Raw genomic sequence first — 15883 nt, forward strand, 5'->3', positions numbered from 1 at the left:
GTACGGGACTCGTACTCACTCGGGAGGAGGCTCTTTTTTGTCCGGAGCTGTGGCCGATTGAAGTACCACGGCTCGTGGTGAGCTTTGAGACTTTGTGAGTGCGCGAACGGAACGAGTGAAACGCCGAGTGGCCATAGGTGTGGGGCTGCTGAATCTTCGGAGCTCAGTTCAGCTCGGTGCGCGGCTTGGTTCGTGGCTGCTGGCATCCGGCTCTTATCTAACAAGAAAGAATAAAGGATAAAGGAATCTGGAACACTGCAACATTGTTGCAATATTTACACGACAGCAGCTTGGAAAAAAAAAACTTCTTTCGTCTGACAGACCGGCTGAGGGGTAAGAGAAGGGGAGAGTTAGTGTAACTGAAACTCAACGCTATGACTTTTTTTCCCTTTCTCTCCTCGTGTGCCTGGGTTTAAATTGATACTGAGCAGGCCTGTCGTCATTTCTTTCCTTTTGACCCCTCGAAATTGTGTGCACTGGTACTGCTGGGACTTTAACAATAGTGAAATACTGGTACTGCTACAAGTGGAGTTGCTTGCCCTGCTTGGCATGAACTTACTCAAAAGGTGATACGGAAAGCTATGGCACCTAAGGGCAGATTGGGCAGAACAAAAACAGCTGCTAGTTTAGCCGATGTAAATAATCCAGCTAGCATGGCGCCCAGCAACGCTGAAAGCATCACAACAAGACCTGCACCAAAGATTGATCCCCAAGATAGTTCTGCTCCAGAGACCCGTGCTCGCCAGCAAAACTTGGTTAGTAAGGAGCCTACAATACCTGATTTATTAAAAAAAAATGTAACTACCCCAAATAAGAATATTATGCAGACAACTCGAGTTCTCGCCAAAGGGAAGGTGCAAGGAGCACAAGGAGCCGCTATAGCTGACCCATCAGGTGCCGTCTCAAAAAAACGTGGCTCCAATTCTCCATTCACCCCTGCAAAATTAGGGGGTGAAGCTCCTCCCCCCCCCGGAAGAAGAAGACATTGATAAAGAAGTTGCTGAACTTTGCCAAGCGGTTGGTGAAGTCAGAGTCTCACCACGAGTCAATGTAGGGGGGATGCAAAGGAAAACGGGGCAGCTCTAACTTCAAATTATGCTGAATCTATTGAATCAGGCGGTCAATTTTACTCTATGTCTGATGTCTCACTAGTATCCGACCTGGAGAATGGCAAGGATTTGATCAATGAAGGCCATCTATCCTCAAAGGATTGGGCTGACGAGGGCAATCAAAACTCTGAGGAAGAACTTTTGGGCTCTGACAACTTGATGAATGAGGGGACTCCAAATACAGTTCGCAAGGTTATAGAATCCCAAAACCCTCCTTTGGGTGATAATTTTGGCGCAGTCGCTCAACCGCAGTGGGAAGGTGCTGGAGCAGCTCCGGAAATCCAACCCGAGCTTCAGGAATTTTTGGAAGGAGACAAAGAAATCACACTTAAGTCTATTTACAATTTGAAAACTTCCATGTACAGGCTAATTATGGCTCACAGAAAGGAGACTAAGGCGGAGGGGCTTCGCACGCAAGGGGCTGTGCGAAAATTGCAGAATGCAGTACGTCGCTTAGCCAAATGTAGCAGTGAAACGATCTTAAGAGTTAATGAGACTGAAACCCGTATCTCTGCTGTAGAGGATGAACTGTCTACACAGAATAAATCAATTAAGGACTTGGCAAATACCAGGCAGGATATTGACTGGAAATTGACCGATTTGGAGAACCGAGCAAGGTGCAATATTCTGCGCATTTTGGGGGTTGCAGAACGATCGGAGGGAAGAGACATTCGTCGTTTTGTTGTGGACTTGTTTTCGGATGCCTTTCCAGATCTCCAGGGGTGGGTCTGGGATAAAGAAATCATTAGAGCTCATCGTTTTCCCTTTAATCAAAAACGTGATCAGGGGGGGAGAACAAGAATCCAAGAGCTATTCTTATTTGTTTGCAAAATTATTTACTCCGTGAGATTTTATATGACCAAGCTAGACCTTCAAAGACTAGAAAGGGACTGAGGCATGAGTTTTTTGTAAGGCCAGACTTCTGTCCAGCAACAGTGCAACAACGCTGGAGGCTTAAGCAGCTAATGGCTCCAATCCAGTCTAAACAAGTCTTTTTGCTAAACCCTGCAAAGCTCAAGGTGGTATATAAGGGGAAAACCATCTTTTTCTCGTCCGAGATCAAAGCACAGCAATTTTTAGATGAAATGTAATAGATGACAGGATAAAGGTTTTTTTTTCTTTCTTTTCCCTCCTCTTAAGTGTATTAGGGAAAAGATATAAGATTATCAAGGACCCGGGTGGATCAGGCAGAACCACTTAGCTCATCTTCACTTTCCATCAATGAGGGATTTTGCCCTTAAGCTTCTGGTGGTGGGGTTTTGGGAGGGGGGGTCTGTTGGGGGGGGTTGGGGGGAAAAGGGTGATGTGTTGGGTGCAGGGAAACACAGCTGAAGGATGCTTAGTTTTGGGATATTTGAAATATGTATGGTTAAGCTTAATTGTAGGAATTTTTTGTCTTTGTAAATGTAGGATTAACTGCGGTATTATGCTAATAAAAGACAATGGCTAAATTTTCGATCTGTTCTATTAATGTCTGCGGGTTAAACGATAAAAGAAAAAGGGGCATAACTGCTCAGGTGTTCAAAGCTATGCGAGTTGATGTAATCTGTATACAGGAGACCCATGTCTCCTGGTCAAATAGGGGATGGCTCAAGGACCTGGGAATGGAGGTTGTGGGATGCTCTCGTCAAAGTTCAATGACAAGGGGGGTGGCCATTTTGAAGAGGTTTGGTTTGGGGGATGTCAAGAGAGTTAAAGAAGACCCGTTGGGATGATGGGTCATTGCTGAATTTAAACTTGGGGGGTCGCTCATTACTATTTGTTCAGTTTATGCCTCTACGGTTGACGACCCCACAGCTTTCCATCAATTAAGCTTAGAGCTGGCTTTATGGTCACCCAAGTTAATCATATGTGGGGATTTTAGTCTCCATTTGGATGAAACATTCAATATTTGTGGAAATACTGTATATATGGGGAGAAAAAAGAATGTATTTAAAGCAGTTAAGGGGATTGTCCAAGAATTCTGTATGATAGATGTGGGTTTTGAGAAAAGGGTGGGAACCTAAGGGTTTTATTTTTTTATCTGCCCCACATCAAAAACATTTTAGGCTGGATTATTTCTTAGTGGCAAGGAACTTTTTCAAGGAGCTGACCCAGACGGAATACAGAGTCTTACCTAAAATTGTATCAGATCACAACCCCATTATGTTTAGTTTCGAGTCAACTTTACCATTTAGTCCCCGGCCTTGGTCTTTTGATCGTAAGCTTTTGTTCGATGCATCTTATGTTGAACATATGAATACTTGGATCCCGGAGTTCTTTGCTAATAATAAGGGTTCCGCCTCGTTAGAGACAGTTTGGGACGCATTTAAGTGCGGGGTTCGAGGAGAAACTCTGAGCTACTCTATAAAAAAACAGAGGGTGATTCGAAATTATGAGGAATGCGAGATGAATAAATTGAGACTAATAGAGATTCGTCTAATGCAGGCTTGCAAGAAGGGGCTAGCCACAGATAATATTGTTAAGGAGCTATTGGCTCATAAGGTTAAGACCCATCAGGTATTCGCTACTAGATTTGCCCAACAACTTGCAGCTTTCCGAACAGAGGTATATGAGGTGGTTGAAAACTCAGGAAAACATCTGGCTAAGAGGGCAAGGCAAAAGGCTGCTTTTGCTAGTATTGATAAAATTAATGACATTAGAGGTACGACAGTTAACAGCTCTGCAGATATACTTAAAGTGTTCTGTGATTTTTATCTTCAACTTTACACTGATGATACGGAAGTTGACTGCACAGACCGAATAAATCAATTCATTGATCAGGCCTTGAATGGTACTTTATCCATTCAGGAGAGGGAGAATCTGGATTTGCCCATTACTTGGGAAGAAATTGAGGGGTCGTTATTATCTTTGGCCTCCGGAAAGGCTGAAGGTCCCGATCTCATCCCCTTGGAGTTCTTTAAACATTTTTGAAACGTATTAAAAGCAGAACTGGTGGATTTGTTTTTAAGAGCTCAACAAGGTCTAGCCCCTCAGTCCTGGCATGATTCCATTACAACTGTGTTCCTTAAAAAGGGCAAACCTCCTCTGCTACCGTCATCCTTTCGCCCCATTTCCCTTATAAATGCCGATAGCAAAATTTTTTCCAAAATCTTTGCATCACGCTTATCTAATGTCATATCTTTACTGGTTTCCAAATATCAGCACAGCTTCATCCCTTCTCGAGACACCGCGGATCATATCCGACGAGTGATCACGTTTTTGGACTGGTCCCAAGCAACCCGGTCTAGTGTTGGACTCATATTTTTAGACGCTGAAAAAGCTTTTGACCGGGTTGCTTGGAACTATTTATGGGACATGTTAGTTAGGAAGGGACTAGGCCCAGGGTTTCTAACAGCTTTAAAAACTATGTACACTGCCCCAAAAGCGTGCATTCGAATTAATGGCCAACTCTCTCCTTCTTTCTCGATTACTAGGGGCACCCGTCAAGGATGCCCTTGCTCCCCCTTACTTTTCGCACTTTATATCGACCCCTTAATTAATTGGTTTATCATGGAACAAAAGATCAGCCCCATTTGTTTAGCGAATATGAATTACCGTGTACTGGCTTACGCTGATGACATCGTTATAACAACCACTGATGTGCAGACTGCTTTTCCTGTAATTAACAAACTCGCTAAACATTTGGGGCATTCTCTGGGTACAAATTAAATATAGAAAAGACGCAGATTTTATGTACAGGAGATAATATACTATTAAACATTCCTACCATTTCAGAGGTTACATATTTAGGAATCAGATTAACCTTGCCCATAGAGAAAATACCTGAACTTAATATAAGTCCAGTGATAACCCAAATTAACAGCTTGCTACAACGTCTAGATAATCTACACTTATCACTGTATGGTAGACTCAACAACTTAAAAATGTTGATTCTGCCAAAAGTGTTATATTTGTTCCGCACCATACCGCTGGAATTTTCCCCTTCTTGTTTCAAAAGTTTGGAAAAGACCACATCTAGGTTCTTATGGGGCTATAAGCGTCATCGGAAAGCTTTAAAAAAAATGGTGCTGAGTAAGGAGTGTTGAGGATGGAATGTTCCTTATTTCTTCTTTTATTATTTAGCAGCAACGCTTCAATTTATTAGACCTCTCATAATCGGTGACAGAGCAGAAATTACCTCATGTCAAACTCCATCTATTTACGAATTGATTATGGGAGAAGAAGTGAAAGGCAGTTTTCTTAAGGTTGTTGAGCCGAGCTACCATAAAAAGACAAAGTATAAGATGTTGAAGTCAGCCTTTGGAGTTTGGCAGAAAGTACGTAAGCTTTTGTCCATAGCTAAACTAAATTCTTACACCCCCTTAGTGTCTCCCAGGCTTCTGCCAAATATTTTTTGTGATCTTACGGCCTACAGGTGGGAACAGAAAGGACTATTATATTTAGGTGACTTGTTTAACAATGGTCAAATTGCATCTTTTCAAGAACTACAGACCAAATTTTTGCTGGCAAGAAACGATTTTTTTCAAATTCCTTCAGATCCGCAGCTATCTACAGAGCCATACATTTATTACTTCAGCGAGAATGACAAGAATTTCTTTATTGGAACTTCTTCATGAAAAAACGCCTGTAGGTCCTCTTTACACAAGTTTGATTCAAGAATGTGGGGATGATATGGAACAATGCCAGCTTAAATGGGCTACTAAATTAGGTCTCCCTGGCATCGATGTTTGGTCCTCAGTTAAATGTGCTTCAGAGTGCTTAATTACAGAGATGATGAAATCTCAGCACTTTATGTGCATACACGATCTTTATTATACCCCCAGCAAGGTTGTCAAGTGGAGCACTACTACTGGAATGACCTGTAGTCACTGCGGGTTGTACGCAGCGAATGACTTATTTTAGGTCCTAATGCGATGATTCATATCCGACAGTCATTTACTGTCAAATGACCTAACAATGAAGAATTCACCATTACTGATCATTCGGAGAAAGCTATCAAGGTTTAGGGTCATCGTTTTTCATGACTGTAAATCAATTATTCAAAATGTCAACTTTATCACGCAAAAGCTTGTATTTTACTCAAAATCGAGCCTGAAAATGACGCTAAACATCCTTATTTTAGTTCCAAACATGATGATTCACATCAGACAGTCATTTACAGTCAAAAAATGTACCATTGAAAAATCACCATTACTGACAATTTGGAGAGTGCTCCTAAGGTCCCGGTTCAATGTTTATCATCAGAAAGTTCATTCCTTGGACTTAAAGAAAAATACAAAATTAAAATGTTTTTGTTCCTCATGTTGAAAAAACACATTATAAGGCCTCCCAGTGACGCAAATTGCCATTTTATTAACTTTTCTCTTACTCAGAAGCTTGTACTTTATCCAAAATTGAGCCTGGAAATGACTCTAAACACATTTATTTTAGGTCCGAAAGTGAGGATTCATATCCAGTGGTCATTTACAGTCAAATTAGCTAACCCTGAAAAAACACCATTACTGACCATTTGGAGGAAACTCCTAAGGTTCAGGGTCATCCTTTTTCATCAGAAAATAGATTTTTTGGACATTGAGTATATGATTCAAAACATCAACTATATCGCGCCTCATGTTGAATAACCACTTTTTAAGGCTTCACAGTAACCAAAATGGCCCTTTTTATAGACTTGTCCTCTTACTCAGAGGCTCGAGCCTGAAAATAAAGCTAAACACACTAATTGTGGTTCCAAACATGTTGATTCACATCAGACTGTCATTTACAGTCAAAAGGTTTAATATTGAAAAATCCCCATTACCGACCATTTGGAGAAAGCTCCTAAGGTTTGGTGTCATAGTTTTTCATTGGAAAATTGATTTTGTGGACTGTAAATAATGTATGCGAAATGTGAACTATACCACGCCTCATGTTGAATAACCACCTTTTAAGGCATTACACAGTGACAAAAATTGCCATTTTTATAGACATTTCCTCCTACTCAGAACCTTGTATTTTCCCCAATTTTGAGCCTGAAAATAACTCTAAACACACTTAAAGTAGATCCAAAAGTGATATTTCACATCCAACAGTAATTTACAGTAAAAAGATAAAACATTAAACAAAATCATTGTTACTGACCATTTGGAGAAAGCTCCTAAGGTCGGGGTTCAGTGATTTTCATCAGAAATTTGATTTTTTGGACTGCAAAAAAATGATACAAAATGTCAAAATTATTGTGCCTCGTGTTGAATACCACTTTTTAAGTCCTCACAGCGACCAAAATTGAAATTTTACAGACTTACCCCCTGCTCAGTAGTGTATTTTACCCAATTTCAAGCCTGAAAATGACGCTAAACAGATTAAAAGTTTTTGATCAGAAAATGCATTTTATGGACTTGCGAAAAGAATTAAAGAAATTACATTGTATCGTGCCTTGTGTTGTATAACCACTTTAAAGGCCTCCCAGTCACTAAAATTTCCATTATTACAGACTTTTTCTCTTTTTCAGAAGCTTGTATTTGACCCAAAATTGAGTCTGAAACTGACTCTAAACACACTTATTTTAGGTCCTAATGCGATGATTCGTATCCGACAATCAGTTACAGTCAAATGACCTAACACTGAAGAATTTACCATTACTGATCATTCAGAGAAAACTATCAAGGTTTAGGGTCATCGTTTTTCATCAGAAAATAGCTTTTTGACTGTAAATAAATTATTCAAAATGTCAACTTTATCGCACAGAAGCTTGTAATTCACTAAAAATTGAGCCTGAAAATGACGCTAAACCCCCTTATTTTAGTTCCAAACATGATGATTCACATCAGACAGTCATTTACAGTCAAAAAATGTTATATTGAAAAATCACCATTACTGACCATTTGGAGAATGCGCCTAAGGTTCAGGTTCAACGTTTATCATCAGAAAGTGCATTTCTTGGACTTAAAAAAACAAGCATTGGAAATGCAATAGGGCTCGCATTAGAAAAGTTTGAGCTATTGGTCTTATAAATGCATTTTTTTTATTTATGTGTTATTTTTTAAAATAGCTAAATTAATAACTTTGTCAATTACAATGTCAATAGTTATAACTTTCGCAAATGTGACACCTATAGCATTTGTAATGCAACATGTTTTGTATTTACGTGACTTAGAAGTATTGATATTACAAATAACAATGGCTTTTAATTTTTTAAAATAATTAATACTTAAATAATTTATTTAATTTGTAATGGCAATAGCTTAAACTTTTGTAAATAACTTTTGTGAAGATTATGTTCAGTGTTTTTTATTGTGACGAAAATCCAAGAACAGAAGTGAATTATTAACATATTTTTGTGATTTGTAATAAAGCGTGAAAGCTTGAAAACAGCTTGAAACATTGAAAGAACATATTTGAACCAGTGATGCTGTGGTTGTGCTATGTGATGCTGTGGTTGCGCTGAGTGATGCTGTGGTGGCGCTGAGTGATGCTGTGGTGGTGCTGAGTGATTCTGTGGTTGCGCTGAGTGGTGTGTGCATCGGTGGAGCTTAGTGGGTGCATTGGTGGAGCTGTGTGGTGGGTGCATTGGTGGAGCTTAGTTGGAGCATCGGTGGAGCTGTGTGGTGGGTGCATCGGTGGAGCTGTGTGGTGGGTGCATTGGCGGAGCTGTGTGGTGGGTGCATCGGCGGAGCTGTGTGGTGGGTGCATCGGCGGAGCTGTGTGGTGGGTGCTTCAGTGGAGCTGTGTGGTGGGTGCTTCTGTGGAGCTGTGTGGAGGGTGCATCTGTGGAGCTGTGTGGTGGGTGCATCTGTGGAGCTGTGTGGTGGGTGCATCTGTGGAGCTGTGTGGTGGGTGCCTTGGTGGAGCTGTGTGGTGGGTGAATTGGTGGAGCTGTGTGGTGGGTGCCTTGGTGGAGCTGTATGGTGGGTGCCCTCGGTGGAGCTGTGTGGTGGGTGCATCAGTGGAGCTGTGTGGTGGGTGCATTGGTGGAGCTGTATCGGTGGAGCTGCGTGGTGGGTGCATCGGTGGAGTTGGGTGGTGGGTGCATTGGTGGAGCTGTGTGGTGGGTGCATCTGTGGAGCTGTGTGGTGGGTGCCTCGGTGGAGCTGTGTGGTGGGTGCATCGGTGGAGCTGTGTGGTGGTGCATCGGTGGAGCTGTATGCTAGGTGCCTCGGTGGAGCTGTGTGGTAGGGGCATCGGTGGAGCTGTGTTGGTGTAGCTGTGTGGTGGGTGCATCGGTGGAACTGTGTGGTGGGTGCATCTGTGGAGCTGTGTGGTGGGTGCATCTGTGGAGCTGTGTGGTGGGTGCATTCGTGCAGCTGTGTGGTGGGTGCCTCGGTGGAGCTGTGTGGTGGGTGAATCGGTGGAGCTGCGTGGTGGGTGCCTTGTTGGAGCTGTGTGGTGGGTGCATCGGTGGAGCTGTGTGGTGGGTGCATCGGTGGAGCTGTGTGGTGGGTGCATTGGTGGAGCTGTGTCGGTGGAGCTGCGTGGTGGGTGCATCAGTGGAGCTGGGTGATGGTGCATCGGTGGAGCTGTGTCGGTGGAGCTATGTGGTGGCTGCATCGGTGGAGCTGTGTGGTGGGTGCATCGGTGGAGCTGTGTGGTGGGTGCCTCGGTGGAGCTGTGTGGTGGGTGCATCGGTGGAGCTGTGTGGTGGGTGCATCGGTGGAGCTGTGTGGTGGGTGCATCGGTGGAGCGGTGTCGGTGGATATGTGTGGTGGCTGAATCGGTGGAGCTGTGTGGTGGCTGCATCGGTGGAGCTGTGTGGTGGGTGCATCGGTGGAGCTGTGTGGTGGGTGCATCAGTGGAGCTGTGTGGTGGGTGCATTGGTAGAGCTGTGTGGTGGCTGCATCGGTGGAGCTGTGTGGTGGCTGCATCGGTGGAGCTGTGTTGGCTGCATCGGTGGAGCTGTGTGGTGGCTGCATCAGTGGAGCTGTGTAGTGGCTGCATCGGTGGAGCTGTGTGGTGGGTGCATCGGTGGAGCTGTGTGGTGGGTGCCTCGTTGGAGCTGTATGGTGGGTGCCTCAGTGGAGCTGTGTGGTGGGTGCATCGGTGGAGCTGTGTGGTGTGTGCATCGGTGGAGTTGACACATAGAGGGGAGAGACGGCCGGTGGGGAGTGTTATAGGAGAGTTGAAAGGCTGAGGTGAAGGGAAGAGTCCGGTATGAAGCAAAGACTCTAGTGAAGGAAAGGGCAGGATGACAAGAAGAGTCTGTGAAATGCCGGTGGAGAGTGCCACAATGAGAGACCTAAAGATTGTGATGAAATAGGGGACTGGGTGAGAAATGGAGAGCCTCTGGTGAGAGGAGGTACAGAATGATGAGGGGAGAGATAGTACGTGAAGTACCGGAGGGGAGGGTGGGGGCTATTAGAAGAGCGTGAAAGCAGAGACTCTGGTGAAAGGAGGAGTCCAGTAAGCAGTCGCAAGCCTCTGGTGAAAGGAGGGACAGTGTGACCAGGAGAGCTGAGAGAGAGCAGTGAAGTACCGGTGATAGAGCCGTAATGAGAAGGAATGGATGAGCTGGAGGAGAGTGAAAAGGCTGGGGTGAAAGAGGGGCCGGGTGATAAAAACTGAGGCAATGTGGGGAAAAGAGGGACAGTAGACACGGAGAGGCAGCCCATGGGGAATGCCATTAGGAGAGACTGAAAGGCTGAGGTGAAAGGAGGAGTCCGGCGAGAAGCAGAGACTAGTGAAGGAACTTGCAGGATGACCAGGACAGCGGAGAGACTGAAAGACTGAGATGAAAGGAGGATTCTGGCAAGAAGCAGAGACTCTAGTGTTGAAAGGGGCAGGATGACCAGGAGAGCAGAGAGGCAGCTGTGAAGTACAGTTGGGGTGCAGGGGGGGAGGGGGGTACCACAAGGGCAGAGCGAATGACAGATGAAATGAGTAATCGAGTAAGAAAGAAAAAGACTGATGATTGGAGGGACAGGGTAACAAGGAGACAGGAGAGATAGCTGTGAAATACCGGTGGGGTGTGCCACAAGGAGAGACTGTAAGACTGAGATGATATGAGTGAGGGGGTGAGAAACAGAGAGCCTCTGGTTAAAGATGGGACAGGGTGTCAATGAGAGGGGGGAGACAGGCTTTAAGTACTGGTGGGGTGTGTCAGGAGAGACTGCTTGAGATACAAGAATTTGCAATGCAATCAGTGTTGTATTTATGAAAGTTAGAGGTACTCATGTTTTAAATGGTAATGTTTTTACATATGATATTTTGTTTGCAGTTTGGATTTTTATTTATTTTTCCGAGGGAATTAGAGTTATACTTATTGTGGTTGTAAATCAAGCGATCAGTGCTCATGAGACTTCGGCAAGGGAAGTCGTTTGGGGTGGGGAGATGAGAGGCTGGGACAGGAGAGACAAGTTGGATTAACAATGAACAGCGGGAGGGGGTAATTTGGGTACGGGAGAACTGGCTGTTGGTTCAACACCTTTGGAAAAGCAAATCAATTGGTTTGTGAAATAAAGAAATGCAAATATGTAGTGAAAGAGACTCCGATCTTAAACAATTAAAGGCACTCTAAAAGTCAAGGCGTTGCCGTTTAGAATTAAAATAAGAAGTGAGTAAACGTGGACTTGCTTTGTGAAGTAAATAATTACAAGGGAGGAAGGGTGACGAGACGCACGGGGAGCAGCAGGCCGTGCAATGAATAATTAGGGGAGGATAAATGCCGGCCTGAGGCAGAGCGCACGCTGAGAAGCTTGTGGGAGGGGAGGCTGGGCTGCCTTTGATGTGGTAATGCGAGGCAGGCAGGCAGGCGGCTGGTGGCATTGTGCAGGCGTTTTTTACGGCTTGCGCTTGCGCAATGACCTAAAAAGCACATGCACTGCAAGTAAGCATGAGCGGGAAATCCGTTACGCTCGCGGATTTTGCGGATTTTTGGGAAATCCACAATCCGCGAATTTTGCGGATTTCCCGCAAAATCCGCAAAAAAAAAATCCGCGAGCGTAACGGGTTCAAAAGTTGAACCCCCACTCATGCAACTATTTTACAATGGTGCCAGCAAGCTGCCAGCGCCGTTGTAAAATAGTTACAAAGTTAGCTTGCACAGGAACCACTAGATAAAACGAAGCAGGTGCTGCTTTATTTTATCTAAGTGCTTCCTGTGCAAGCTAACTTTGTAACTATTTTACAACGGCGCTGGCAGCTTGCTGGCGCCATTGTAAAATAGTTACAGGCACAGCCTTACACAGGTCACTCAAGGGACCCCTGCGCCCTTCAGGGCGATTGCATAGTAACACACACATGGTCACTCGAACTAGTTGCTCAAATTCAGTGACTTATTCATTAGCCCAAAAACAATCATAAGCGTCTTCGAGGCTGGACAGGTGTGCCTCTTCCCAAATCTACTGTGGAAAATCAGCTGTGATGCTGGGTAGAGGGCGGCCTTTGCATGGTCGCTCGAACTAGTTAATGCTCAAAATCAGTGACTCATTCATTAGCCCAAAAACAATCATGAGCGTCTTCAAGGCGGGACAGGTGTGCCTCTTCCCAAATCTACTGTGGAAAATCAGCTGTGATGCTGGGTAGAGGCCTTTGCTTCCTTGACTTTCATGAGCGCAATCCCCGTGCTGTTCCTGTGGCCAGGAGCTTCTTTCTCTTCATATAATTGTGTTTGCACGGGTTGCTGCAAGTTCGCACGCGTTTTGTACAATTTCGCAATTTGCGAAATTGTACAAAACCCTCGCGAACTTGCAGAAACCCGTGCGAACATAAAAAAAAAATCTGCAAATTCGCGAGAATTCGCGGATTTTGCAGATTGCGAGTTTGCAAATCCGCAAAATTCACGAACGCGAGATTCGCAAAATTCGCCCTTACTTAACTGCAAGGAATCGCCAGTGGAATAGCGAGTGGTGGTTAAACTCTGGATAAGCCACAATAGAGCTTCGCCAGCTATGCGCAGAAGCGCATCAGCAGGCGAGACCTAAAAATACAAAATGAAAATTGTATTACGCCTCATGTTGAAAAAATTAATTATAAGGCCTCCCTGTGACCAAAATTGCCATTTTATTAACTTTTCTCTTTCTCAGAAGCTTGTACTTTACCCAAAATTGAGCCTGGAAATGACTCTAAACACATTAAATTTAGGTCCTAAAATGATGATTCATTTCCAATGGTCATTTACAGTGAAATGACATAACCCTGAAAAAAACATCATTACTGACCATTGGGAGAAAACTCCTAAGGTTCGGGGTCATCCTTTTTCATCAGAAAATAGATTTTTTGGACTATAAGTTTATGATTCAAAACATCAACTATATTGCACCTCATGTCGAATACCTACTTTTTAAGGCTTCACAGTAACCAAAATTGATATTTTTATAGATTTGTCCTCTTACTCAGAAGCTCGAGCCTGAAAATTATGCTAAACACACTAATTGTGGTTCCAAACATGCTGATTCACATCAGACAGTCATTTACAGTCAAAAGGTTTAACAATGAAAAATAACCATTGCTGACCATTTGGAGAAAGCTCCTAAGGTCGGGTTTATTGCTTTTGATCAGAAAAATAAATGATTCAAAATATCAACTATATTGTGCCTCATGTTGAAAAATCACTTTTTATGGCCTCACAGTTTCCAAAATTGATATTTTACTGACTTTCCTCCTGCTCAGAAGTGTATTTTTCCCAATTTCGAGTCTGAAAATGACGCCAAACACACTCATTGTGAATTCAAACATGATGATTCACATCAGACAGTCATTTACAGTCAATAAATTTAACATTAAAAAGTCACCATTACTGACCATTTGGAGAATGCTCTTAAAGTCCAGGTTCAAAGTTTTTCATCAGAAAGTGCATTTTTTGGACTTTAAAAAAAATACAAAATGAATATTGTACCGTGCCTCATGTTGAATAACCACTATATAAGGCCTCCAGTGACCAACATTTCTATTTTTACAGACTTTTCCTCTTACTCAGAATCTTGTATTTTACCCAATTTTGAGCCTGGAAATGACTCTAAGCACACTTATTGTAGATCCCAACATGAGGATTCACATCCAACAGTAATTTACAGTCAAAAGATTTAACACTGAAAAATCACCATTACTGATCATTTGGAGAATGCTCTTGAGGTCCAGGTTCAACGCTTATCATTAGATAGTGCATTTCTTGGACTTTAAAAAAATATAAAAAAATGAAAATTGTATTTTGCCTCATTTTGAATAACCACATTATAAGGCCTCCCAGTGACCAAAATTGCCATTTTATTAACTTTTCTCTTACTCAGAAGCTTGTACTTTACCCAAAATTGAGCCTGGAAATGACTCTAAACACATTTATTTTAGGTCCTAAAGTGAAATATTCATATCCAATGGTCTTTTACAGTTAAATGAGCTAACCCTGAAAAAAACACCATTATTGACCATTTGGAGAAAACTCCTACGGTTTCGGGGTCATATTTTTTCATCAGAAAATAGATTTTTTGGACTATAAGTATACTATTTAAAACATAAACTATATCACGCCTCATGTTTAATAACCACTTTTTAAGGCTTCTCAGTAACCAAAATTGCCATTTTTATAGACTAGTCCTCTTACTCAGAAGCTTGGGCCTGAAAATGACGATAAACACACTAATTGTGGTTCCAAACATGTTGATTCACATCAGACAGTCATTTACAGTCAAAAGGTTTAACAGTGAAAAATCACCATTACTGACCATTTGGCGAAAGCTCCTAAGGTTTGGGGTCATAGTTTTTCATCAGAAAGTTGATTTTGTGGACTTTAAATAATGTATTCAAAATGTGAACTATACCACGCCTCATGTTGAATAACCACTTTTTAAGGCATTACACAGTGACAAAAATTGCCATTTTTATAGACATTTCCTCCTACTCAGAACCTTGTATTTTACGCAATTTTGAGCCTGAAAATTACTCTAAACACACTTAAAGTAGATCCAAAACCGATGTTTCACATCCAACAGTAATTTACAGTCAAAAGATAAAACATTAAAAAAATCATTGTTACTGACCATTTGGAGAAAGCTCCTAAGGTCGGGGCACATTGTGTTTCATCAGATACTTGATTTTTTGGACTGCAAAAAAATGATACAAAATGTCAAAATGTATTGTGCCTCATGTTGAATAAACACTTTTTAAGGCCTCACAGCGACCAAAATTTTAATTTTACAGACTTACCTCCTGCTCAGTAGTGTATTTTACCCAATTTCGAGCCTGAAAATGCCGCTAAACAGATTCAAAGTTTTTCATCAGAAAATTAATTTTTGGGACTTTCAAAAATAATTAAAAAAATTAGATTGTATCATGACTCGTGTTGTATAACCACTTTATAAGGCCTCCCAGTCACTAAAATTGCCGTTATTACAGATTTTTCCTCTTTTTCAGAAGCTTGTATTTTACCCAAAATCGAGTCTGAAACTGACTCTAAACACACTTATTTTAGGTCTGAATGTGATGATTCATATCCAACAGTCATTTGCAGTCAAATGACCTAACACTGAAGAATTCACCATTACTGATCATTCGGAGAAAGCTCTCAAGGTAGGTTCAGGGTCATTGTTTTCCATCAAAAAATAGCTTTTTGACTGTAAATAAATTATTTAAAATGTCAACTATATCGTGCAGAAGCTTGTTATTTTACTCAAAATCGAGCCTGAAAATGATGCTAAACACCCTTATTTTAGTTCCAAACATGATGTTTCACATCAGACAGTCGTTTACAGTCAAAAAATTTAACATTGAAAAATCACCATTACTGACCATTTGGCGAATGCTCCTAAGGTCAAGGTTCAACATTTATCATCAGAAAGTGCCTTTCTTGGACTTAAAAAAAAATACAAATTGTATTATGCCTCGTGTTGAAAAAACACATTATAAGGCCTCCCAGTGACAAAATTGCC

This window comes from Lissotriton vulgaris, chromosome 9 (genome assembly GCF_964263255.1).
Source record: "Lissotriton vulgaris chromosome 9, aLisVul1.2, whole genome shotgun sequence".
Classification (NCBI taxonomy): domain Eukaryota; kingdom Metazoa; phylum Chordata; class Amphibia; order Caudata; family Salamandridae; genus Lissotriton; species Lissotriton vulgaris.